Genomic DNA, 27,936 nt, shown 5'->3' on the forward strand with positions numbered 1-27,936 from the left:
TCTGCTGGACATTCGCTGCACTTCTATTCAGCCCTTTGAGCTGCACAAAGATAACTGAATGCTGGTACCCCCTTTAACAATTAGTTATAGCCTCGTAACGTGGCCCTATCATGCACCTAACCTGGCTATAACTAAGTCAGAGGGGGTCCTGACACTAATACCCATGCTGACCTAAAGTTTTGACATGCCTGTGTGACATGTCGAAAATAGTTTTAAGGTTGGTATGCTTTGGAAGAGGATAGGTTTGATGGGGCCTCTTATCAGGGCCATAATCTAAATGAAGCCTTTCCTAAGATCAATCCTATGGGACATATTTTCAAAAACGACAAATAAAAATGGTTCAAAACTTCAAAAGCTTGGAAAAAAAACTTTTTTCAAAGCTCTATTACTATGCATTGTCCTCTACACCTTGCCTGAAAGAAAAATAAAGGGAAAGTGCATGTTTACAGGTCGCCTTCATATACTCAACCAAGTCTTTGAAAATGTCTTTGTTTTTCTTTTTGAAGTGATAAAGAATAAAAAAAAAAAGAATTGCCTTACTTTTTTTTTTAAATGTGCCCTTAAAGTATAATTCAAGAGTGCAGAGCTGTCATGTAAGAAGTGAAAGAAGAAGAAATGTAGAACATGTTACCATGTATATAAACAGAAAAACATGCGTGCTTTACACCAGATGCACATATATAATGATATACATCAGTCGATGCTTAGGTCATAGCAGCATGGTCTGTATGACAAGTATATGAGAATAATAATACCTTATACCAGCTATACATGTATAATTAGGTAGAAAAAATTCCCTGGTTATACTAGCAAGGTGCATATCACTATGGTATATACACGAAGATGTATAACTTATACCAGCTGTACATACATAATTGTATACCAGAGGATGCCCAGGTTTATATCACTCTACACATAAAGATGATGTAAAGTGCCTGGATAGTTCTCAGTTGTCACAGTCTGATGCCTTCTTGGGCTGTCACAAGGATGGTGGGGTTGTAGTTATAGATGATGGTAGTAGTAGTCCCCCTGACATTCCCTGTGTAATGCCTCCTTGCTGATGAAGGTTGTGGTGCCCTTGTTAAAGTCCTCAAAGTCCTTTTCATAGTCCAAAGTATCAGAACACTTCCACTTTCAATATGGAGCCACAGAGACTTATAAGGTTACAAGCTGCTCAGCTGTTCAGACGCGATTTGCTGAGCATAACTGTGCTCAGCCAATCGCGGCTGAGCAGCTGGTGAAGCGGCAGGGGGGGGGGGCGGCATGAGGGACTGATGGAGTGATTCGGCCGGCCTCCCGAAGACGACGTCATTGTCACAAGATGGCGGACGGGGGTCGACACAAATGCAGTAAGTATAATGCACCAACACTTCCGGGTCTAGCGTGGGTGGGTGGGGGGGGGGGGGAAACACGGGGAAGGGGGCCATTCACATACATAGCACACATTACAAAGTTGTATAACTTTGTAATGTGTGTTATTTTGTGAATAAATGTTTAGCGCCGCACTACCCCTTTAAGACTCTCTTGCTGTAAAGCTGCCAAGGAGAATGCTATTACCTGTTAAAAGACCTAAAAAGATCATTTGTGTTCTGAACCACATTTTCTGTGCCTTACAAAGGACTGTATGCTAGATCTACTTGTACAGAGAACTACCTCATCTAATTTGTTTCGTGTTCTTAGTTTAGGTGATATTTGCCCTCACAGCATCCCACAAGTGCAGATCCCCATTAACAAAGGCTTTAGGGTCCACCGGAAGGTGCCTAGGGTTTAGGCCAGATAGCCCACCATAACATCCATTGCCCTTCTTTGTGACATATATATATATATATATATATATATATGTAAAATGTTATACCCAGAGTATAGCCACATATATTTCTACACCTAATACCGTAACATCATGAAGAAATGTTCATCTTTCAAGAAAACAAACACATTTCTTCCAGAAATCTGATGTTCTTGTTGATGAGGCTGCCTGTAGATCTCATCATGAGCTGTCATCGTGCTCAGCAGTCTGACAAATAGACGAATTGTGTATCCAAGGGTTTAAGGATAATATTCAGTCTGGAACATAGAACCTTCTGATTCTTTATAATGTAAACATTTGCATGTAAGGTGCCCAATAAAAAATGGTATTAACCTTTTAAGCCACCATATAACTGAACATTACGGATTGCCCTCCAGAACTCACTGGAGTGCAGTTAAATCATGGAGGCTGCACTTTTAAGCACCATGAACCCAGCAGTCATTGCCAGCCAAGCACCTAGTTAAACAGCTGGGATCAGAGAAACCTCTGATGGTTGTTTAAAAGCATTATTCCTTATATGAATCCAACCTTCTGATAGCTCCCTATTGCACACAGGAAGCTAAGGATGAAGGTATGTCTCATACCTTAATCCTCAATACCAAACCAGTGCAGTTTTAATGTAATCCTTGGTTCAGTAAGGCCATTTGAAGCACTGCCCCCCCCCCCCACAAGAACGCAGACCCGTCCCGCCACTGGCTGGCCTACTCCACTGATAAGCATTAGAAGGGACGTGCTGGCCGGGGGCAGATTGGCACAATGGGGGCGGGTGGGGCACTACTCCGAACGGCCTTACCAGACCAAGGATTACATTAAAGTGTCACTGTCGTTATAAATTTTTTTTTTTAAACTAATAGATAAATTAATTAATTATAAGCCTTTTTCTAATATATTTCCTTTTTTTATTTTTATGTTAACACCCTGTAATTCATGGCTATACATTTTCTCCACCAGGGGGCATTTTTTCCTATTTTAGCCTCCACTGGTTGAAATCTAAAATTCCTGACAGACTGATTTAGAAAAAATAGTCAGATTCCTGACAGTCCCTCCCCCTGTCATTTGATTGACAGCCTACAGGAGCGCGCTCTCCAATGCTGTGCAGCCTTGCTCATTGCTTACAGACAGCACATACAGACAGGGCTGTACAGCAGGCTGACATGACACTGGATGGGGAGGCTGTGAAGAGTGCTGTATATACGTGCTGTCTGCTTAGAGACAGCATGGGCAGGTCAGGAAGATGTGTATAGCTTTATTCAGGGAAGACTGGGGGAGCAAGGATTCAGGGACGTTGCACGTTGGTCCTTTCAGATTTCAGAAGAGCTGGAGAGCCGTTCTCTTCTATAGAAAATCACACACACAGAGAATGTGCTGTAAGCTAATTGGCTGAGGAGCTGTATAGGGGTGTGGACTGGAGGATGGCTGTGCTCACTCCCGAGACTCCTCCTCAGCATCAGCTGACAGGTGATGTCATCAGAGGACCAAATGCAGATAGGTGAGCGGCACAAACAAGGCTATATCTCCACTTAGGAACATTGGAATGGCGCCAAATTTGAGGTGCACACTCTACAGGAGACAGGCTGTTAGCTGAGAGAGTTTGATTTTTTATGTCAGTGACACTTTAAGGCTATGTTCACCCTACGTAAGAGACCGGCCGTTCCGTGACCCCGGCCAGGTCACGGAACGGCCGGTCTCTGGCCGGATCATCTTAAGTACCGGTTGGATGATCCTTTCGGCTGCAGAGCTCTGATGCGGGCGCATCAGTGCACGCCCGCATCAGAGCTTCCCATAGCCGCCATAACAGGTATTTCTGCGGCCGGAATTCACTAAATTCCGGCCGCAGAAAACTGACATGTCAGTTGTTTGCGGCGGCATATGGGATCCCGTCCAGAGCGCACACGATGTGTGCACGCTCCGGCCGGGATCCCATAGAACAACAGGCATTGTTCCACCGCGGTAAAAGTATGGCCATTGTTGCCATCGGCAACAACGGCCGTACTTTTACGTAGTGTGAACATAGCCTAAAACTGCATGGGAATTGCGTTGAAAATGAAGGTAAGAGACATACCTTTATCCTCTGGACCCTGTGTACGATAGCTATCATCAAGTTAGATTTGTCTAACCTGCTGATAGTTCCCCTTTAAAAAGGCCCATTCACGGATATAAAAATAAATAATAATAATAGTGACCAGTGTAGCCAGTGGCCTGGTAAAGCCTGTAAAGAAGGTCCAGGGTACTGACTGGAGCTAGGACTGTGGTTCACTTTGAAAAAAACATGGATAACCCCTTTAACCACTAATGTTGTGTCATGTCATGGCAGCGGAGGGCCTACGTTAGGTCCCCAGGGCTGCCAGAATTGTACTATATTGTGCTATACTGAGGATGAGAAAGCACTATAAAAAGGATCTAACTATCTTACTGTAAAGTCCCCTGGTGGAATAAAGTATATATAGGTATGACATAACATACATTGCTTTTCATAAAATATTATTTCATATTTCATACATATTTTTTGAACATTTAAAAAAAAAAAAAATGATTCGGGAATCACATACAAATGAATTTTTATTAAAATGGGCAAACTATAGTAGCTACACTAGGGGGACTATTACAGAGCAGCAATATTTTTCAATAGCTGTTGCTGTGACAGTGTCAAAATTGGAAAACATGATTTAAAAACAAAAATGTCAATCAGACTGTCAATCATTTAGTTTCCGCCATGGACAGTATTGGACCTTGGTGGATCAGCAGTGTAATATCAATTTTCTCCCAGGACAACAGTGGACATTGGTAAATGTGCACCCGTTGAGTTATTAAGTTGGACACTGTGTTCACTGTGACTTCCTAAAATGCACACCCAGCACCCAGCAACTTGGTATAATGCACACCCAGCACCCAGCAACTTGGTATAATGCACACCCAGCACCCAGCGACTTGGTATAATGCACACCGAACACCCAGCGACTTGGTATAATGCACACTCAGCACCCAGCAACTTGGTATAATGCACACCCAGCACCCAGCAACTTGGTATAATGCACACCCAGCACCCAGCGACTTGGTATAATGCACACCGAACACCCAGCGACTTGGTATAATGCACACTCAGCACCCAGCGACTTGGTATAATGCACACCCAGCACCCAGCGACTTGGTATAATGCACACCCAGCACCCAGCGACTTGGTATAATGCACACCGAACACCCAGCGACTTGGTATAATGCACACCGAACACCCAGCGACTTGGTATAATGCACACCCAGCACCCAGCGACTTGGTATAATGCACACCCAGCACCCAGCGACTTGGTATAATGCACACCCAGCACCCAGCGACTTAGTATAATGCACACCCAGCACCCAGTGACTTGGCATAATGAACAAGTCACCCAGTTATACGGTATACTGGACAATGGCTTCACTGCTCACACAGAAAACCACCCACAATCAACCCTCCTGTCCTCTCTGTCCCTATCTATCTGTATTTCTCTCCCTGCTCTTACTGCCTGCTGCAACCTACTCTTCACTATACACAGCCGACTGGCCACCTCCAGGGTGAAGTGATGGGGGGTTGCTGATATCACAGAGGGGTTTGCAGCTGATTGGACAGGTGCAAGGGATTATGGATAATCCCTTGCTAGCACCAAAAGACTGTAAGGTCTTCTGTAAAGTAACATGTGCGGCCGCCATTGTGGACACCATGTTTAGTGAATTCAGGAATCGCTAAAAAGCAAATTTAATGCCTGATTCTCTGCAAATCAGAATTCATCAGTTTCGCTTTGCTCATCTCTGGTAATGACCCATATAATAAAGTTAATACATGCATTTAAAGCCCATGGTAAACACCGCAGAAGGCAAAATAATTAAAGAAGTATTTAGGCAGCAGTTTTTTTTTTTTATTAGGATTCAGGCTTAGGCCTGAATCTTGTTACAAATAAAGGCCATAATACCCCCTTAAAGGGGTAGTGCGGCGGTAAACAATTATTCACAGAATAACACACATTACAAAGTTATACAACTTTGTAATGTATGTTATGTCTGTGAATTGCCCCCTTCCCCTTGTCTCACCACCCCCACCCGTGTACCCGGAAGTGTGGTGCGCTATACATACCTGTCACGTGCCGACTCGTCTCCGATCTTCAGTCAGCGATGTCGTCTCGGCCGAATCCCTCCGTCCGTCCTGAGTACCGGCCGCCCCCTGCCGCGTCATCAGCTGCTCAGCCGCAATTGGCTGAGCCAAACTGTGCTCATCCAATCGCGGCTGAGCATCTGATGACGCTGAAGAGGGCGGCCGGCACTCAGGACGCCCGGAGGGATTCGGCCCGGCCGTCCGAAGACGACATCGCTGACTGAAGATCGGAGACGAGTCGGCACGTGACAGGTATGTATAGCGCACCACACTTCCGGGTACACGGGTGGGGGTGGTGGGACACGGGAAGGGGGCGATTCACAGACATAACATACATTACAAAGTTGTATAACTTTGTAATGTGTGTTATTCTGTGAATAATTGTTTACCGCCGCACTACCCCTTTAAAGCTAGTTAGATGTTACTGTAATGTCAAACACCTTCCCTGCAGATGTTTCCTACTATTTTTGTAAACTGCTTCTGTGGTGACCAGGGGATGCTAGGTGGTGTATAGCGGGGCTTGATGGTGGTGCTCCTGAGGCACTTGTCACGGTGGTCAGGAGTGGTATGCTCCCACCCCTGGATACACCAACAAATCACTTTTTAATATGGGTGTAGATGTGAAGTAAATCACCAAAGTCAGGGATGAATTAAAACAGGAAATCAATTTTACTGTAACCCCTTGAACGCAATACAGGGTAGTAAGTTTCTTCTTTCAATAAATGTGCAATACATATATAAATATAATCCAATCCTTGAGCTGGGTATCTTTAGATTTGGACACAGCTTCTCACTGGAGGAATAATGCTTGAATAATTTATTTAATTGGAAAGTCTTTGAATACTGTAGCTTGGCTTTAGGAGAGGCGTGCAGTGAGGGTTACTGAGGATTGTTGGGGGCCTCTACTCAGCTAAGCTGTGGGCTGTGGGAGAGAGTACCTACACCCATGGGTATAAATTTTCCATCTGTTTGCTGTCTATGGGCGCATAGTGACATAGGGAAACCTAGCGAATTGCAGTGGTTTATTTTCTTTATCTGCTTACCTAGCCACTAGAAAGGAATAATACAGTCCCTGGTTTGGGGTCTTTAGCTGGGGAGCCATGAGAGCAGCTCCCTTACTGTAAATCCTCTCAGTCAGGGGCGTAGCCAGGATTCATGGGGCCCCATAGCAAAAAACTGTACAGGGCCCCCTGAATCCTGTACGTCCCCACCCCCCCATAGATAGCCAACTCTCAAACACACACAATGACGCACATGTATACACACACAGAGGCACCATTTACATATATACAAATACACCGCTGACATATACACATTTACACTGGAATGTGATTACACTAGTGATGACATATACACCATGAATAGACCACATACAGGGAAATCATCTCCCAAGTGTAATAAGAACCAGTAATGTTATCTGCTTCATTTTCTTTTGGTAGTGGGTTCTTTTATTAGAGCCCAGCATTAATAGAAACTGCTGCAGAACATCTTTAAGCAAACCTGCCAATCAATTGAGACACTGCTGACATACACACACACACACACACACACATACACACATATATACAGTATATATAATATATATAGCTACAGATACATGCACACACTGACATGCATATGCCCATAGATACATACATACAGGGGCTGGCTGGCAAATTTTTGCCTGGGGGGCAAGCACACAGCACTGGCCCATGAGTAGCCCAGCCTTCAAGGACCACTCTGGCTGTTACCTATTATTTCTCTCCCCACATCAGTGCACGGAAGGTAGATGCCACTCACTCCAATACTTCCTCCAACGGCAATGTTCTGACAGTTCGGATAACACATTCGGCCCTTCCAGTCATTTGTAAACAGGGAATTCCTACTGCAACCTGGTGAAGGGGTCAGAAGTCACTTTCCTGTATAAGTATATGAGATGGCTCTTCACTGACATTGAACCCTTCCATAGACTTACATTGACAAAGTGACTTTTGGACACTTCACATAGAGCAGTAGGAATTACCTGGTCACAAATGACCAGAAGGGCTGGAGATGTTATCCAAACAGTTGGAACATCGCTGCTGGCAGAAGTTGGCATCTACCGTCCCTGCATAGTAAAGGGCTGGAGTGCTCCTTTAAAGAGAACCAATTAGCACAATTCTGCTGATAAGTTTTTCAGCTGCACAGTATAGATCTACTGTGCAGCTCCCCGAGGTTACCAGTCACTGAGTATAAGATGGTGGGAAAGCTGGGTGACCACATCATACTGCCTACAGGATGCTGGGAAAGCTGGGTGACCTCCATCATACTGAGTACAAGATGCTGGGAAAGCTGGGTGACCTCCATCATACTGAGTTCCTCCGCAGTCGCCAATCTCCGCTCAAAGAAGTGACATGTCACTTCTTCGAGTGGAGAGCCGCAGCAGCAGGGGAGCGCGCACTCTCTCATTGATGGGCTGACACACTGAGACAGACGAGATTCCACGGCGGAAAGTTTCCGCCTGTTTTACTCAGTGTGAACATACCCTTAGAACACAACCCTCATGTGCGCACCCCCTATTAGTTAAAATAAACGAAACAACATACACACATGCTTACATGTATCCTTTATGTGCTCCTGTGTGTTTACATATATATATATGCAAAAAAGGGGTCCGTGGAGCCTCAGTTACGAGTCTCAAAACACGGGAATAGCCAGATATCCCTCTCTCCAGAGAAGGAAGCCCACCACCAAGGGGTGCCTCCTAGTGGGGAGAGCACCAAACCACCCTGATACGTAGTCCCTCAGGTCTTCACTCTGTTGCGAGCTTTAGGACCTAAATAGGGAAACACCAGGGTGGCCCCTGTGAGTCAAAGTCTAACTCTGTGGCGAGTATAACGACACAAGACAAGGGTTACCAAGGCTAGGCATCCATCCACAGACTGCAGTTTCGGGGTATTTGCCCCTCGTCAGTGTGGAGCAGGATTCTGGCTACTGGGGCAATGATAAATAGACCAACAAAACACAACAATCACTGAACTCAGGGAGAACAGTGAAAAATTCCAATGGAGTACATATTTGCATATTTAAATTTTGTATGGGACAATCAATGGAGACTCGTTAATGAGTACTCCATTGGAATTTTTCACTGTTCTCCCTGAGTTCAGTGATTGTTGTGTTTTGTTGGTCTATTTATCATTGCCCCAGTAGCCAGAATCCTGCTCCACACTGACGAGGGGCAAATACCCCGAAACTGCAGTCTGTGGATGGATGCCTAGCCTTGGTAACCCTTGTCTTGTGTCGTTATACTCGCCACAGAGTTAGACTTTGACTCACAGGGGCCACCCTGGTGTTTCCCTATTTAGGTCCTAAAGCTCGCAACAGAGTGAAGACCTGAGGGACTACGTATCAGGGTGGTTTGGTGCTCTCCCCACTAGGAGGCACCCCTTGGTGGTGGGCTTCCTTCTCTGGAGAGAGGGATATCTGGCTATTCCCGTGTTTTGAGACTCGTAACTGAGGCTCCACGGACCCCTTTTTTGCATATTTAAATTTTGTATGGGACAATCAATGGAGACTCGTTAATGAGTACTCCATTGGAATTTTTCACTGTTCTCCCTGAGTTCAGTGATTGTTGTGTTTTGTTGGTTTACATATATATATATATATATATATATATATATATATATATATCCTCCGGTATATATGTCTCTTGCTGTATATATGTATCCTTTATAGTACTCCTGTGTATGCCTCCTCCTGTATATATATATATATATATATATATATATATATATATACATATATATATCCTCTATGTATGCCTCCTCCTGTATATTTATGTATCCTTTATGTCAGGGGTCCCCAAACTTTTTACGCAGGGGGCCAGTTCACTGTCCCTTAGACCGTTGGAGGGCCGGACTATATGCTGCTGCTATATCTGGTCCGCGGTGAGCCGTTGCAGCTGGAGGATGACGCTGTCTCTGCCCATGAGGAGGAGGTGGAGTGGAGGCTCATACTGCTCATCTGTCTCTGGTACAGGGGAGGAGCATTAGGGGTGGCTTAGGATGGTAGATTTGTAGTTCTACCACAGCCACACAGGATCATGCTGGGCGTTGTAGTTCTACCACAGCCACACAGGAGTATTATGGGAGCTGTAGTTCTACCACAGCCACACAGGAGCATGCTGGGAACTGTAGTTCTACCACAGCCATACAGAAGCATGTTGGGAGCTGTAGTTCTACCACAGCCACACAGGAGCATGCTGGGAACTGTAGTTCTACCACAGCCATACAGAAGCATGTTGGGAGCTGTAGTTCTACCACAGCCACACAGGAGCATGCTGGGAACTGTAGTTCTACCACAGCCATACAGAAGCATGTTGGGAGCTGTAGTTCTACCACAGCCACACAGGAGCATGCGGAGCGTTGTTGTTCTACCAAAGCCACACAAGAGCATGCTAGGAGCTGTAGTTCTACCATAGCCACACAGGAACATGCTGGGAGTTGTAGGTCTACCACAACCACACAGGAGCATGCTGGTAGCTGCAGTTCTACTATAGGATCATGCTAGGAGTTGTTGTTCTACCATAGCCATGTATCCACTATGTATGCCTGTGTACGTCTCCTCTGTACAGTTATTACCTGGCTCCCTGCAGAACACCATCATCTATGTCTTCAGGCTTCTTTAGCCAGACAGGAGTGGCAGCCAGGGGGGAGAGAGCGGCCTCTAGTGGACGAGGAACAAAGCACAGCATAGGCTTAGTTGAAAGCATAGGGGTCTGCTAAGGGGGCAGAGCTTAAAGTCCTGGGGGGCTTCATTGGCTGCCGGCAGAAGAGACTGGCCCCTCAGCACTCTTTAGGTGGCAGAGAAAAGAGCGCCGGGATGGTAAGAAGCCGCAGGGCAACTCTGAAGCTTTTAACCAGCTGTCAGTGAATGGCAGCTGTGCGGCCCTGGAGAAGACTGGCCCGGGGGGCAGATGCCACCCTGCCCCCTGGCCCAGCCCGCCCTTTGTCTATATTTGTAACTTAGATAACAACCAGATCACTTATTACTAGAAATACGTCACTTACTTTTTTCTGTCATCTGTAGTAGCAAAGAAGCAAGCATCCTCTAATGGTGGTTTTACACGAAGCGATAATTTGCCCGATTCGCACGATTAACGATTTTGAATGAACAATGTTTTTTTTTTATAACGATTAGCGTTTAGACGGAACGATACATCATACGGAAAAATCGTTATGTGATCGTTTTGCGATCGCTTAAGCCTATCTCACACATAGGTGAAATCATTGAAAGAATGTTTACACGGAACGATCTGCAAATTTTTTGCGAACGATCAACGACGATTTGAGAACATGTTGAAAGATCAAAATGAACGATTTGTCGCTCGTCGCTTGATCGCTCACTGTGTTTACACATACGATTATCGTTTGAATTAGATCGCTATCGTGCAAATTCGAACGATAAATCGTTCCGTGTAAAACCACCACTAGTCACTTGTAGCTGTTATCCAGTTTTGCCTGGAACTGATTTGACCTAATTAGACATGATAGAACTTTTATGTTGCTAGTAAAGGACTATTTAATGGGGTATGGTAGCATTGATGTAAGACGTGTGGAGCCTGCCATAACAGTGACACAGGGGTATAAATTTATGTGTTATTTATCACAGCAGCTCTTATACAATGCAATAGTGCCCTGTCTGTGCAGCATATATTGTGCTCATATTTCTGTACACAAGATTAATAGTGACTAAAGACCTGGGATATTATGACTCTCCTCGGCCAATATTCTTCTCATTTATTCTGCTCTCATTGCAGGACTTCTTTAGGTAAAGACAACCCCTCCACCCCCCCATCCCGGTCCTCAGCTGATTTAATGTTCCCGGCCTGGAGATGAATACATTTACCCTCTGTATTTCTAAATGAAAACAGAATGAGAAAGACGGTTTTTATTCTGCTTTATTCCGGCGCCACTTATCTTTGTCACCTCTAGCCTGCCGCTGTCACAAGTGATATTTCTGTATTATCCCCTATTCCCTCCATTACCCCTTGACTGCTTTAACTCAATTTGGTCTATGATGTTAAAACACAGCATTCAGGTAATAGAGGCGACCCCCCCCCCCTACACACACACACACTCACACACACACACAAACAATAAAATCAAACAATATTAGTTTCCAGCTTGTATCCTGGGGGACCCTCTATTAGGGAATGGACTTGAATTGACAAACCTGTCCTTATAGTCACTTTGTTGTTAGGAGTACAATCGAAAAAATACCTTCTGTATGGGAACCAAAAGCCATTCAGCTACAGATATCCAGTAATACTGCTTGTATCCATAGATGGAAGAACAAAAGTCAACATAGGTATCTGACCTGACCCCCTGTCCTCCAGTAATAACTACATATTGTTAAGTCTTTAACCGGGCTCACAGTGGTTGTCACGTACTCTCACTCATAAGCTTCAGCCAAAAAGGTTTAAGCTTCACCTTGGCATCACTCACAATGGCCCAGGCCTAAAAATGAACCTGGATGAATGTAACAAGGCGAATAGGAGCGCTGCACCTACTTGGTAATAAGTGGAATTGATTATGGGCTAAACCAGGGAGTGGAGTCTATGGGATTATGCATTCCTTATGTGGTACTATGACAGGAAAAGGCAACCAAAAGATAACTTTTATTTTTAAAAAGTTATATGTCAGTTTTTTTTTTTTGTTTTTCTTTTACCCAACCTGGAATATGTGTGGAGACTCAGTGGCCGGTTTACAGCTGGGAGTTGTAGTGCTTGCAATCACCAATTGCAGTGTCACAGTAGCAGGAATGGGACCTCTGGCCCTTGCACACTTTATGAGCTTGGCAAACATTGATGGGGGGGATGAACTGATGGTGAAGATGAAAACATCAAACACCACTGTGTGAGTGTAGTGTGAAAATAAGTTCATACTTGATTGGCATTGCATTTTAGGGTACTATTACACGGAACGATAATCGGCCCGATTCGGCCGATTATCGCTCCATGTAATAAATACAACGATCAGCTGATGACAATGATCATTGGCTGATCGTTGATATAGGTTTGAACCTATTTTCACCGGGCGCCGACCGCACACCGCTACACCGCCGGCGACTAACAATATACATTACCTATCCACGTTCCAGGGCTGCTGCTGCGGTCTTCTTCTCCCCGGGTCCTGCGTGCTCTAGCTTAAGAGTGGCCTGTCAGCTGACAGGCTGTCCGGCCAATCACAGGCTGCGGCGGTCCTGGCCTGTGATTGGCTGAGCGGCCTGTTAGCTGAGAGGTAACTCTGAAGTTAGAGCGCGCAGGATCGGTGGAGAAGAAGACCGCAGCAGCAGCCCTGGAACGTGGATAGGTATTGTATGTAGTTAAGCCAGGGCTGCAAGGACATCTGTAACGATGTCCCTGCAGCCCTTGTTTAACGATTATCGGGCCATGTAATAGGTCCAGTAATTGAGCGACGATCTAGCAGATCGCTGCTCATTTACAGGTATTATCGGGCCCCCATCGGCCCGTGTAATACCACCCTTAAAGGACACATCTACTTAAAGGGGTTGTCTAGTGAAAATATTTTTTTTTTCAAATCAACTGGTGTCAGAAAGTTATATAGATGTGGAATTTACTTCTATTTAAAAACCTCAAGTCTTCCAGTACTTTCCAGCTGCTGTATGTCCTACAGGAAGTGATGTATTCTTTCCAGTCTGACACAGTGCTCTCTGCTGCCTGTCTGTGACAAAGAACTGAACAAAGCTGGGAAGATTTTTTTAATGAGGATTTGCTACTGCTTTGGATAGTTCCTGTCACAAACAGAGGTGGCAGCTGACAGCACTGTGTTATACTTAAAAGAATACACCACTTCCTGCAGGACATACAGCAGAAATACATTACAAGTCAATATAATTTTCTGACACTAGTTGATTTCAAAGAATTTATTTTTTTTACCACCAGATTACCACTTTAAATATATATGAAGCTTGAAAATAAATTAACCCAGTTGAGTTCTATTGTATTAATGCTGCTGCTAGGAAACACCACAGAGTGGAAGTCTCAAGCAACAACTTGAGACATAAACATTTTAGAATCCTGCTTCAGAGTGACAATGAAATCACCTTACTATTACAGTATTACATTTCATTAACGGCACATGTAAAAGTAATTTTTTCTTACACATGGAGGCGGGACATTAGAATAACAAGTATACGGAGTCACTTTTGACCCTAAGAGTGACACCTGCCCTCTATTATGACAGAATCTTATTCCACTAACAGCAATCAATCAAAAAAGCTTGAACTGAATCATAGATCATTACTGTATAATGCTAAGATCATGTGCCCCCAGCATAAATAGGATGAGTCAAAGTGGAGGAGAAGATGAGTCAAAGAAAATTAATTTAAAGGTTACCTACCATTTGAGATTGAAACCACTGAATAGGATACAGTATTGATGACAGACACTGAGCCCGGAAAATCAAAGCAGGTATAATTGGGAATTATTATTATTTATGGAGTTTTTATCAAGTGACATGAAGTACTTAGAATTTTTGGTTGACCTCATATCTACACATTGTCCCTTCCCCTTATGGTTGATGTTATATTGTTTCAATATAAGGGCATAATATTTTGCAGTGCTTCCTTGGGTAGGAAAAATGGAACTGAAAGAGAAAGTCATATGGTAAACCCCCTATTTCCAACAAGCTAAGAGCTCAGCAATATTCAGACATCCTATAAAGAATTAGTGGGGCTGCGCTCAATTTATTCAGGGGGCAATTTTTCAATGGGCGTTCCAGTGGTCAGACCCTCAACAATCTGCCATAATCTTCCCTCTGTACTTGGTTGTGCACTCCACCTATCCCATTCTGGAGGTTATTTTTGCCAGTATTAGTTGGATCCTGCATGCCCAGAGTAAAGGCTTAATATTAGCCAAGGAGAGGCCAGAGTACAGTGTAGGTCCATCCAGGGTATGAGGCCACCTCATCGTGGTGGGATGAGTCACACTATTTGCAAATGGTATACCCAACCATAGCACTGTGTACATGCTTAATGTGAACAGAGTTGTCATAGAGACATGCCAAAAGTTTTGATCTGTCCAGGTCTGAGTTTTCATGATCCATACAGGTCTGAACACTCAGACATGGACCGATCAAAGCTTTTGGCATGTCTCTAAGACATGCCAAAAGTTTTTTTTTATAATGACAGGTACACTTTAAGGCCATGTTCACACATCGTATCTTTTACACAAATCACGACCGTTGTTGCATTCTAACCATCAGCACGTAAAACTGACATGTCAGTTTACACAAAGGAGAGTGCGGCTTCAACAGAAATAAAGATCATTCAGCCGGTACTGCACTACCTGCCGGGATGATCTTCACTAGCACCGGCCATTCGGTGACCCGGATGGGTCACAGAATGGCCGTTTTTTCAAGCTGTATGAACCTGGCCTTAACAAGACAGATGTATACAAGGGGGAATATTCAAGATCAAGGTTTCCCTTACGAGTACAGTATCTCCTTTTTCCTAAACTCAAAAGAATTTTTTTTTAAATAGATCAGTCTACTGGTATTCTATTGAATGCCAAACTGGCAAATAGATTGATGGGTTAGAAGAACACTAATCAGCAGTAAGCAATATACAATGATAAGCAGGGGGAGGGAGGCTAAATGTAAAAGCATTTTTGACTAATAACATTTTTTTGTTGACGGATATGTTGCTGACAAAGTGCTGTGTTATCACCCAGTAGATACGCAATGATGATTTACTGTCAGATCGATGGTGATGACAGAACCCGCCTTTAAATTTTAATTAATCCCATTTAGCATTTAAGTGTCCTATATATCTCCCGTCTGCGGTTCATTCCTGGATGGTGTTTATTAGAGGATAATTGGCTGCTATGCCAGGCTGGCCGTCCGCCCAGATGGAGCTTTATATGTTTTGGTAGCTGAAAAAAAAAGCTTCAGATTAATTACAACAAAAAGCAGATGTTTCATCGTATTGGAAGGTGAACAATCTGGGATGGTGTTAACTCTTTGTGTGATGGGGGCTGTAGGATTGGATACCATTACCTGGGATGACATTGTAAATGCATGTGGTTTTGCAGTTTTTTGCCTTAGTTTCTCCTCCACATTTCCATCACATGTGCATTTACCCAATTTTGTCAGCAGAGATCTTCTAGTTAACGCTAGTAGTTATATTATTAGCAGTAAATACACAGTAGCACCAGCTGCCTGTATCTCACTAACAGTGGCTTAACAGAAGGTATTTTTGTGGCAAAAGCAATCATACTAATTGCTCATACAATATACTGCTATCCCAATACTATAAATACACATACAGTATACGGTAATGTCAGGACAGCAGTGTTTACAATGACAATTAATGCCTCCATTGCAATTCTACAAGTGGCGCCTCTCTGCTTGTTAATTCCGTGGCCTAAAACAACTTGGGCAGAATCCCTGTGAAGCTGTAATAAACACACCTGCCTTCTGATACAGCTGAAGAGCCTACATAGAGTAGCATGTCTAGGATAGGTTGCCTTTCAGGGCCCCAGGAAAGCTGCTAGACAGACATTGAGGCTATGTTCCCACTATGGGAACAAAGTGGGGAGAAGCTTCAGTCTTGTTAAATACGGCCACTAACAATAGTAATGATTATTAGCGGCTATCTATATAATGAGATGGGAACACAGATTGGGAACATAGCCTTGAAGTGTCACTGTCGTTTAAATTTTTTTTGCAGGAACCAATAGTACAGGCGATTTTAACAAACTTTGTAGCTGGGTTTTTTAGCTGAAAAATGTATTTTTAGTCATGAAAAAGCAGTTTGAAGCTCTCTCCCTGTCTTCATATTTTTTATGGAGAAGGGAGGGGAGGAGGAAGATGAGGCACCAAAACAGGACAACAAAGAGTTAATTTACAGCTACATCACCGATCTATCTCCTCTGAAGGACCTCTCTGACCTCTGAATACAGGCTTTCATACAGCTCCCTGCTGTGTAATCCTTTTTTCTCTGCTCTCTGCTGGTGACTAATCTCCCTCCTCCCCCCTCCTCTCTCCATGGATTACACAGGGCTTGACTGATGTAAGGAGGGAGGAGGGTGACCTGGGGAAAGTCTTTTTGAATGCAGATAATGGCATATTTGCCTAATAAACCCAATTACAATGTTTCTTAAAATTTCCTGTACTATTATTTCTGCAAACCCCCCCCCCAAAAAAACGACTGTGACAGGACACTTTAATCTACCTAAATGACTCCAAACTCCTTGCTCCCAAAATGGGCCCTAGGTAGACAGGATTGCCTTTCAGGGTCCCAGGAAAGTCAGATTGCAAATAAGGCTAACTACTAAATCTATCTTGATAAAATCCCTTTCTTGTCAGCAGTGAGGCCTTGTTAGTGCATGCTGCTGATGCCAGCCACATGGAGGAGGTTTCCTCTCTCTCTCTCTGTAAGGTTCTTGATGGCATATAGAGGACAGTTTTATACATGCACTTATTATTTTTTATGTTTTTTAATGTCAATTCTTTGAGTGGAGAGCAGCGGAGGGGGGGAGGCATGCAATACATTACATTATGACTGAGACAGGCAGGAGTCCATGGCGGGAGGGGGGGGGGGGGGGTTACTCAGTGTGAAGGGGCCCTTTTAAGAAAAACAAAAAACTAACTAATTGATGTGTCCAATAATGTATTCATCAGGATGTTCAATAAAGGTGGAGTAAAACTCCTCCCGCACCTCAGGAAAATGCGCCATTATAGAATCCATGAAAGCACTGCTTATCCTATAGAGCAAGGTTTCTCAAATGCTTCTGTAGTGACAAACAAACACTGCAGTAAGCAATAAATCCAGCAACACATCAACATCCCAATGCAGCAGTCCTGCCCCCATTCCCACGCCTCTACCACTTCTTACCCTTCACCATCTAGTAGCAGCACTGACCCCCTCAACACCTCTTCCAATGGCAGCATTGACCCTCTTAGCACCTTTTCTAGTAGCAGTGCTAACCCCTTCCCCAGCACTTCTCATTGGAACACTGATCCCACAGCACCTCTTCTAATGGCATCACTGACCTCCTCAGCACCTCTGATAATAGTAGTACTGGTCCTCTCAAGTCTTCTTTTAATGTCAGCACTGAGTCCCTCTGCACTTCTTTTAAAGGGGTTATCCAGCGCAACAAAAACATGGCCGCTTTCTTCCAGAGACAGCACCTCTCTTGTCTCCAGTTTGGGTGGGGTTTGCCACTTGGTTCCATTGAAGTGAATGGAGCTTATTTGCAAACCACACCTGACCTGGAGACAAGAGTCGTGTTGTCTGTGGAAGCAAGTGGCCATGTTTTTGTAGCACTGGATAACCCGTTTAATGGCAGGATTGACTCCCTCAGTACCTCTTCTAATTTCACCACTTACCCCATCTGTACCCTTTTAGCAGAGCTAATCCTCACAAGTGGAAGTGGACAGGACAGGCTTATTTCTATACCAAAGTATTACACAACCCAGGACATGCTGGGAATAAAATATGAGGGAAAGGAGGTCTTCTTACCTCTGCTGTAGCTCCTCAGCTGCTCCCCTGCACTCTCCATACACTGCTGCAGTGGTTGTAAGTGAGGAGCCTGCACTGATAACAAAAGGCTGGCATTTTTCAGTGTACTGTCGTCTCTTCTTGCTGTCCTTGCTGTTTGCCAATGCTGGGCACTGGCAGACCCTGCTCCTTACCAGACCGTGAGGCACACCTCATACTTAGAAAAGTGCTGCTATAAAAGGCAAAGCATACTGTAAGTATGTACCCAATCTATCTCCATTTACAGCACTGTGCACTGCATTTCAGCATCAGGAATCTGTACAATGTGCCAATCATTATACAGGTTCTGCATCATTTCATGTCATTTTCTATACAGTGGGTGATGTGAACAGGCTTAGAAAACATAAATGTTTCATACACTGTGATTACGATGATTCCAAGAGTAAATGGTATTTGTTCTCCTACAGGGTCTCAATCATTCTCAGTTTCCACCTTACACAAGAGAAAGTGTTCTACTTTTCACTGTTGCCTTCATTGACCTTCTGGAGTCTACACGACTTTCCCAGTGTTATGTAAAACAGTTCAACTCTAATAAATAATGTAAAGTTTTGCGGTCAATGCCAAGCAACAGCTATAAAAGCCAATAAAAATGTAAGATTGCTTTAAAAAGATACAAGTCTGATATCACCACTATACACATTACTTGTAAAGCTACAAGGGACAAGAGGCCAAAAATGATTAAATAATGTTGTTTTATCCTTCTTTCTGGACCAGGTTAGGTGTGTGATTGGTGAATCTTAAGAGATGTGGGTTTTCCTAAAACGCTTGTATGATAAAATGTTTTAATCTGGTTGTTTTTGGTCCAAAAACTCCTGATATTTTAGAATGAAACAAAAATAGCCCTGCTGTTAAAGGGGAACTCTGGGTAGAGAGGTAAAAAAAAATGAAACTTCTGCAGAAGCATATAAAAATACTTACCTATCTATCCCAGTTTTGAAACTACCAAAAATCCATTTGTTTTTTTTTTTTTTTTTTTTTTGGGGGGGGGGGGGGGGGGGTTGTTCTGTTTTGTGTTTCTGTATTTCCTGGTTCCAGAATGCAATACTACAGGTTCCAGAATGCAATGCTTTCCCTCAGCTGTTCCATCACAGTCCTCCACCCTTCCTATTCCCCGCCCAAAGCTGTTGCAGAACATCTAGGCTGTGTTCACACATTTCATTGTGTTACTGAAGTATTTACAGTACTTTATCATTTCATTGTGGTCCCACCCACCCGCACAGCACCCTGTATTCTTTACCTGTAATGCTGATATTGGAATAAAGCAAATAAATTTTTAAATATTTTTTTTTTCTTTTCATCTTCACGCACATATTATGATCAAGCATCTTTTATCTTTGAAGTTAATTCCCACAAAAGGACTATCCGATCTTACATGGGATATACTGTTTATGCCTTGTTTTTTGTGCAGGTGGGATTGGCAGTGCCGGCTCTTATCCTCTCTGCTGTTTAGCATTATCTAATTGTGTTACTGCATCATTTTCGTGCAGATGCTGCAGTTCTGCAATGACACTCCAACATGTGTGAACATAACCCTAATTTCTCTGTAGACTTTTGCACAATCAGCAAAGCTGAAACACCTGTTTCTGGCCAGTCAGAGATGGTGAATCACGCCCTGCCCCCTCTCTGCATCATCAGCCTGTGCTCAGCAAACACACACAATGTGAGACAGAGGCATGGAAGATTTGTCTCCTAAGGTGGGATAGCAGTGGGAGCAGGAGACAAAGTGGATCCACACAGAGGCCAGTTTTCTTCACTTCCTGGATTTCTATCAGCTACCAGTATGGCAGAACCGTACAGATATGGTAATACATTGTATAGATACATCTATATAACTTTTAATGTACTTTTAATAGAAAACAAGTTTTTCTTATCAGTAGGTCCACTTTAATGAGCAAGAATTTATTTAGAGTCATTGGTGGTCTTTAGTAACTACAGGAGCCACAGGAGAGCAGGTAAATACATATCCTCTGAGTAATGTGTGTGAGAAGCCATCTGATAGATTAGAATACAGTAGGGGGGAGATTTATCAAAGGGGTGTAAAGTAGAACTGGTTCAGTTGCCCCTAGCAACCAATCCGACTCCACTTTTCATTCTTCACAGATTCCATGGAAAATGAAAGGTGGAATCTGATTGGTTGCTAGGGGCAACTGAGCCAGTTCTACTTTACACCAGTTTACACCAGTTTGATAAATATCCCTCTAGGTGTTTATTTGTACTCCTTACATTCAGCAGTTTCAAAGATGCCGAATTAAGGTAATGTTACAGTATAGCTTCCAACATTGCATCTTTGGCTAAGGGTCAAATTACATAGCCCAGTCCATAGGATAATCAAGTTTGATACATGTGTGGCTTGATAATTGTGTTGGCAGGCCCGCACAGACATTGTTGATACTGCTGACACTTCTGCAGAGAAACCCATCTCTGCAGTGATAGTCATCACTGGCCTCTGGGTCAGTGATTGGCTGAACGCAATGTCACTGCAGAGTCAGGCTACAGTCAGTGGGTGACCCAGAGACACAGCAGCAGGACACTGGCAGAGCCTTGAGCATAAAATCTGTTTTATTTTTCATATTCCAACACCAAAATTTCCCTTTAATCAGCCGCCAACCATGCATAAGCTATTACTTGGAGCAATGTTCGGTCAGTGTCAAGGTGGCCGATGATTTTTTAGCTATGCTATGTTGTATTTTGGACATGCATTTGTGTTGATACACTGATACTATTAATCCTATTTGGGATAGCAGCTATACATGGGAAGTAACTAGAGATGAATGAGTAGTGAAATATTCGATAATTCAAAATTCGATATGAATAGCTCCTGTTATTCGTATATATTCGAACAAATATCGAATCCCTTTATAGTCTATGGGAGAAAAATACTTGGGACCTGGAAATCAATATTCGACCACTAGGAGTTCACCAAGTGCTCAATGACACCTCAGGAAATGATGCCAACACCTCTGGAATGCATATGGGACAGCAGGGGAAGCATGCCTGGCTGCATCTAACACTAGTGATGAGCGAACATCCCAATTCTCCAAAGTGTACGCCGAAGATTCACAAATAAATTATGAACCTAAAGTAGAAGCGTACATTTCTGTCTAGCAGTACGCACTTGCGTACGTATCAGGTCAGGTGCAGTGTAAAATACGTAATACCAAAAATTAACGATAACTACAAATCAGTAGTAGCAAGATAACAGGTATTATCCCACACTTACAGTATACAGCTGTATACTGGATATGTAATTGTTTTTACAACAATAGAATTAAAGGGCTCTTCAACTCCTTTACAAGACGCAGACTGCGCAAATAAGTAGTAGCAAGATAACAGCTATTATCCCACACTCACAGTAAACAGCCGTATTCCGGATATATAACTGGTTTTTAAAACAATAAAATGAAAGAGCTGGTCAACTACTTTACAGGACGCAGAATGCGCAAATCAGTAGTATCAAGATAACAGGTATTATCCCACAATCATATACAGCTGTATACACTATCAGTATATGTCTGAACACACTGTTTGTCTCACAACAGATCCCAAATATATGTTTTTTATACTTTTAGACCTTACAAGGACTTTTGGGGGTCCCTTCCTACCTAACTTCACCTAAAAGCTTTCTCTCCCTGGTATACAGTCTCTCCCTCTCTAGCTCCAACCAGCAAGTGACACGATTCTGAAATCACTATTCTCATATTCAGGAGGTGACGCAGTTTAGCCAGCCAATCACAGTTAGAGTTATTTTTTTAAAGTCCTGTGAATCGAATATTTACTGTGTTGGCGTTCGAATATTTGAACGCATTTGAATAGCTCGAATAGCATACTATTCCATTGAATAAGTAACCTAATGCACGTTGATATGAGGGTTTGTTTAATAGGACTCCTCATAAAGGATAGTAGAGATATTGTATTATATTATTATATGCTGCCTTGGACACTGCCACTTTAAAGTGGTTGTTTCGCAAAAATCTTTTTCTTTCAAATCAACTGGTGTCAGAAAGTTATATAGATTTGTAATAGTGATGAGCGAATACTGTTCGATCGAATAGATATTCGATCGACTAGTGAGATAGTCGAATATTCGATATTCGTACGAATATCCCGCGCATATTCGATAAATATTCGATAAGCGTTCAAATCCCCAAGCTTCCGCTTTCACCCGCCAAATGGTCAAATAGATGTTTTTCACTAATCGAATACTTGTTCCCATAGACTTAAATGGGATCGAATATTCGATCGAATATTCGAATATTCTCGGGATATTCGTACGAATATCGAATATTCGACTATCTCACTATTCGCTCATCACTATTTTGTAATTTACTTCTATTTAAAAAACCCAAGTCTTCCCGTACTTATCGGCTACTACATATCCTGCAGGAAATGTTGTTTTATTTACATTCAGACACAGTGCTCCATGCTGACATCTCTGGCCGAGACAGGAACTGTCCTGAGCAGGAGAGGTTTTCTATGGGGATTCCTATAGAACAGTGCTTCTCAATTCCAGTCCTCAGGCCTCACCAACAGGTCATGTTTTGAGGATTTCCTTAGTATTTAACAAGTGATATAATTATAGTCAGGGCATCAGGTATTATCACAGGTGTTCTTTGTATGGGATACCCTCAAACCTTGACCTGTTGGTGAGGCCTGAGGACTGGAATTGAGAAGCACTTCTATAGACTATCTTACTCTGGAGAGTTCCTGTATCGGCCAGTGATGTCAGCAGAGAGCACTGTGTCAGACTGGAAATAAAACACCACTTCCTGCAGGATATATAGTAGCTGATAAGTATGGGAAGACATGAGATTTATAAATAGAAGTAAATTACAAATCTATATAACAATACACTATAATAATTTCGCTGGACAACCCCTTTAACCTGGTCTGTTCTACTGTTTAATTTTGGTTGTCTTTTTTTGTTTATTTTTAATAATAAAGAAAGTGTTTTTATTGGTAACTAGCCTCTTTATTTTTCTGGTATAAATTATGTTTTAGCTTTTAGAAAGACAACGATCAGCCGACGAGCGAACCATTACTCGCTCCTTAGCCAATTGTTGTCTTTATTACATAGGGCAATACCTGCCCCATTCGGCCCAATTCAGCAAATAATCAATTTGTGTAATAGAGCCTTAAAGGGGTTATATAGCTATGCAAAACAATAGTTGTATGGTTGCAAGTATGTAAAAAACAATAAAGAAGCTATACTTACCTCTCTGCTCTCCTCTGGTGTCCTTCTAGGAGTGTCCAGTATATACCCCCTGGGATGATCCAGCCTTCACTATCGAGACGGACTTGTCTTGGGGATGCCAGCTCGCGGTGGGACAGTGCTAGATAACAGCCGGATAACCCCTTTAACAGAAGTGGAAAATAAAAATGGTTGTGATCCTGGCAGGTATCAGTTAGATGATGATGAGGCAACCTGAATTCCTCCAAAGATTTTACTGATGCTTTATTTCTATTCGTAGTAATGATCCCTATAGTCAGACAAGCTGCGTTCCTGCCAGTGTCAGTAATAAAAGCCATGCATGCAGCTGTAGGGTTCACCTAGTTCCTCCTCCCTGCAGTGTGTATGAGAGCGGAGGATACTTGAAGGATTGTTTATTATAGTAATAAAGTACAGACCTGTGCTGCGATAAATCACCCTGACAGCCTCAGGAGGTGAGCAAGGACTTATCATGAGTTTCATAATGTCTCGCTCCTTCTATACGTGCTGAGAAAAAAAACGTTCAGGACTGGCGGCATCTCCAATCTGTAAACAAGGAGGATGAACAGGTAGGGCCAATATGTCTGGTCACATGGGGCATCCCTTACAGACATTGAAAATATTTTCTTCACTCAAAATGAAAAAAAATCTTAATCAGCTGTTGCATATCTGTCTGTTTCGGGGAAAACTAGCCGAATGCTGATACAGTTGTTATTACAGACTCATAGGGACTTTCATCCAGCTTACTGTAAGCCCGGAGTGGCATATTCCTTGCATTCTTATATTCCTATATATTAATTCTAGCAGTCAGGATAAGCTATTTGATAGGGTGTGGCTAGCCATAAGTGGTGCCATAGTAGACGTTGTATTTCTTTTGTGGTGCTAAAGGGAACCTAAAGCCCTTTTTGACACATAAGAAGAAATCAATACTGTCACATTATTACTGCTTCAATTTACTCCTCTGGCGAGATGCCATAACCTGTAGGAGTAGTATTACATGGACAGACCTGTGCCCAATGTTAGAGAGCCTATTACATGGCCACATGAACTATTACACAGGGGGAATGTAATCAGATGACAAGCGTTTGAATGTACACCAGCGTAGCGTTGAGCCTATTACACAAGGTAATATTGGTAATATTAGCCTGTTCTTTAATGCGACTTAAGAAGGCCATATAATTAAGAGAGCACTCTGGTAGGTTGTACAATGTTATGGAAATTGAGTATAGGAATAGACCAATGAAAGATCAACTCAATGTCTATGTAATGGGAATCAATGGTAGAGAGAAAATCTGAGAGGTTAATGTTTAGAAAGAAAAATGGAAGATATTTATGCTGGGTTCACACTGTGTGTGTTTCGGTCAGTATTGTGGTCCTCACGTAGCGGCCGGGGCCGGGGGTGGATTGAAGGCGCGGAGGGGCTCTGTTCGCACGGTGTTGAGGTTGGGTGGATGGCCGCCATTTAATGGCGGATGTTTGCTGTTATTTTAGAACAACGGCTGTTGTGTTGAAATAATGGCGGTTATTTGCTGTTGTATGGTGGCCATCCACTCGGTTTCGGCATTGTGTGGGCGGAGCCTTTCTGTGTTTTTGTTCCACTCCTGGTTTTGGTTGCGGTGTGGGGACCACGGTACTGACTGAAGTGTGCGTAGTGTGAACCCAGCCTTAAAGTGTAAATATTTGTGGTTTGGATTTTGCCTCTTTTTTTTTTTTTTTTTTTTTTTTTTTTTTTTTGGGGGGGGGTGGGGGAGGGAGGAAGGGAGAGGTAATTTTGTTGTAATACATTGTGATATGGCGTTTTTCTTGTCTTGAAATATAAGGAAAAAATATTTAAATAAAGATTTATGAAAAAAAAAAAATTAAGAGAGCACTCTGCTTTTTACTCCCTTTCCAGCAGTAAGGTGGTATACTACTTGAACACATCTATTATAGCACAGTGTTATTTCCCAGTTCGGATGCCATTCCATTTCAGCTGAATGCCCTTGTGACTGCTGCTCTGACTTTTCTGCAATCTAAAGCCACTCTGTACAGACCAGAAATGTTCTGTGCATCTCTGAGACTCGACCCAGTGACTTCCTGTCTACATCAAAGTGGTTATAGATTGTAGAGAGTAATAGGTGGGGCATGGAACAGAATGACATCTGCACTGAAAAATAATGCACGCTGTAATAGATGCATCAGCTGTGTAAGTAAGCATACCACCTACTGACGCATTAAGAAAAAAAATTGCCCCACTCTGCACCTCTCTCTGGAGGGGTACTGGGAGAAACATCTGCCATTTTGGCTGGTATAGTTTGTAAGGCCTCATTCAATACCGAGCTCCTCCTGCACAGCCCCTCTTTCAATCACATTAGGACCAATAATCCCCCCCAACATTCCAGCCATGCCTCCTGTCCTCACTTCACACACCTAGGATGAGATTCGAAAAAACATGATAGCGACTTTCGAGAGCAATGAAATAAAACCTTTGAGATAAGTATTTTATATATAAGGCTGGGTTCACACTGCGTTTTTGCAATCTGTTTTTCATCCTTTTTTGAAAAAAAAAAAAAACGGATGAAAAACGTATTGCAAAAACGGATGCATTTGTGTGCATCCGTTTTGATCCGTTTTTACATTGACTTCCATTATTTAAAAAAACGGATCAAAACGGATTCGTTTTTTTTTGACGGACACAAAAACGTTGCTGACACTATTTTTTTTGTCCGGAAAAAAAAACCCAGATCCGTTAAACGTATGCTAAAAACGCAGTGTGAACCCAGCCTAAGCAATGACATAGCTTGTGTCTAATGTGGGCCCACCATTTTGTAATGACCACCATGTGCCAACAACCCACCAGATAAATCAGCAGCCACTAGATTCGGATCCGTCCTTCTCATAGAACCCAGAGTTGCATGGTGCCCCGCCTGAGTAACAACTCCTAGAGATCAGATATCTAATTTTGGATCCTCCATCCTCTTCACGCTCATTATTCTGGTCTGTTCCATAAGTGAAATCTTCTGCGTAGCGGTCGCTGGGATGTATAATTGGCCCAATCACTGGCTGCTACTGTAATAAAATGATCTAATGAGAATGATGATGATAATTAAACTAGATTGGAGTCTTTACAGATAGAAGAGGATTTCAGGACACAATGACTACATCAGTATTAACCCTTTAGGAGTAAGGAAATGACATTAAATAACAATGAAGCACCATATCAGAGAATCTTCAGAAATCAACGTGTTGTTTCAATAAAGGTTTGTGTTCAACTAATTTGCTTCATTATCCAATGCAATAGGGAATAATGCAATGAATAATGGAAAGATAAAAACAAGAATATTAGTCTATGAGTATAGTAAGATGTTAAGTTCCCTTATATAGTGGGGAAAATGTCAAACCTTGTTCAGAGAAACAATGGAGAATGATTGCTTGCTTTGGCCAACTTCTCTACTGTTCCTTTACGCAAAGTTTGATAAACCTTCTCCATAGAATATGTACACTGGTCACCAGTGAGACCCAACCATCAGAATGTCATTGCTTATTAATGCTATACACAAGGATGTCAAACTCACAGTCCTTTAGCTGTTGCAAAACTACAACTCCCATCATGCCTGGACAGCCAAATTCAAAGCTTTAGATGCCAGGCATGATGGGAGTTGTAGTTTTGCAACAGCTGGAGGGCCGCAATTTGACACCTGTGCTATACACAAAAGATAAAGAGTTGAGGCACAATAGCAGTACCGCTGGGCTATGAGTGCCCCCCTCTTCCCGACTTAGCAATGAGTTGCTTCCTGCCCAGTTTGATATTTCTTATAGACTTACATCATCTATCTGTGTCTCCAAGATAAAATATATTCAGTACATAAAAAAGAAAAAATGCACTGACCACGAAGGCTTTGGAAAGCATGTTATTATAAGCTGTGCTGGCTTCTATCAAGCTGTACACTATTCACAATACATTTCTACCTGACTGGCTTACTGTTTGTAGTTAAGAAAGAGAAAAACTGAAAATTATAAACAATTATTATAACTAAAGTGAGGGGGAAGCACCAGTGTATGCTATAGCAACCCATCAAAACCTAACTTTAGATATAGCACTCACAGGGCTGTCATTCTTGAATACAATCACCTCTTTATTATGACAAGCAATGGAATTTTGTTCTAGTGCACTAAACACTTCCACCACTAGGTTGTGCTTTAGAGGTATCCAACACTTTATTAAGTGGTAGGGTGGGTTCTGCCTCGACCTCCTGTGTGATAAGTTCCCTTCAAACC

Source organism: Dendropsophus ebraccatus, chromosome 4, assembly GCF_027789765.1.
Source record: "Dendropsophus ebraccatus isolate aDenEbr1 chromosome 4, aDenEbr1.pat, whole genome shotgun sequence".
Taxonomy (NCBI): Eukaryota; Metazoa; Chordata; class Amphibia; order Anura; family Hylidae; genus Dendropsophus; species Dendropsophus ebraccatus.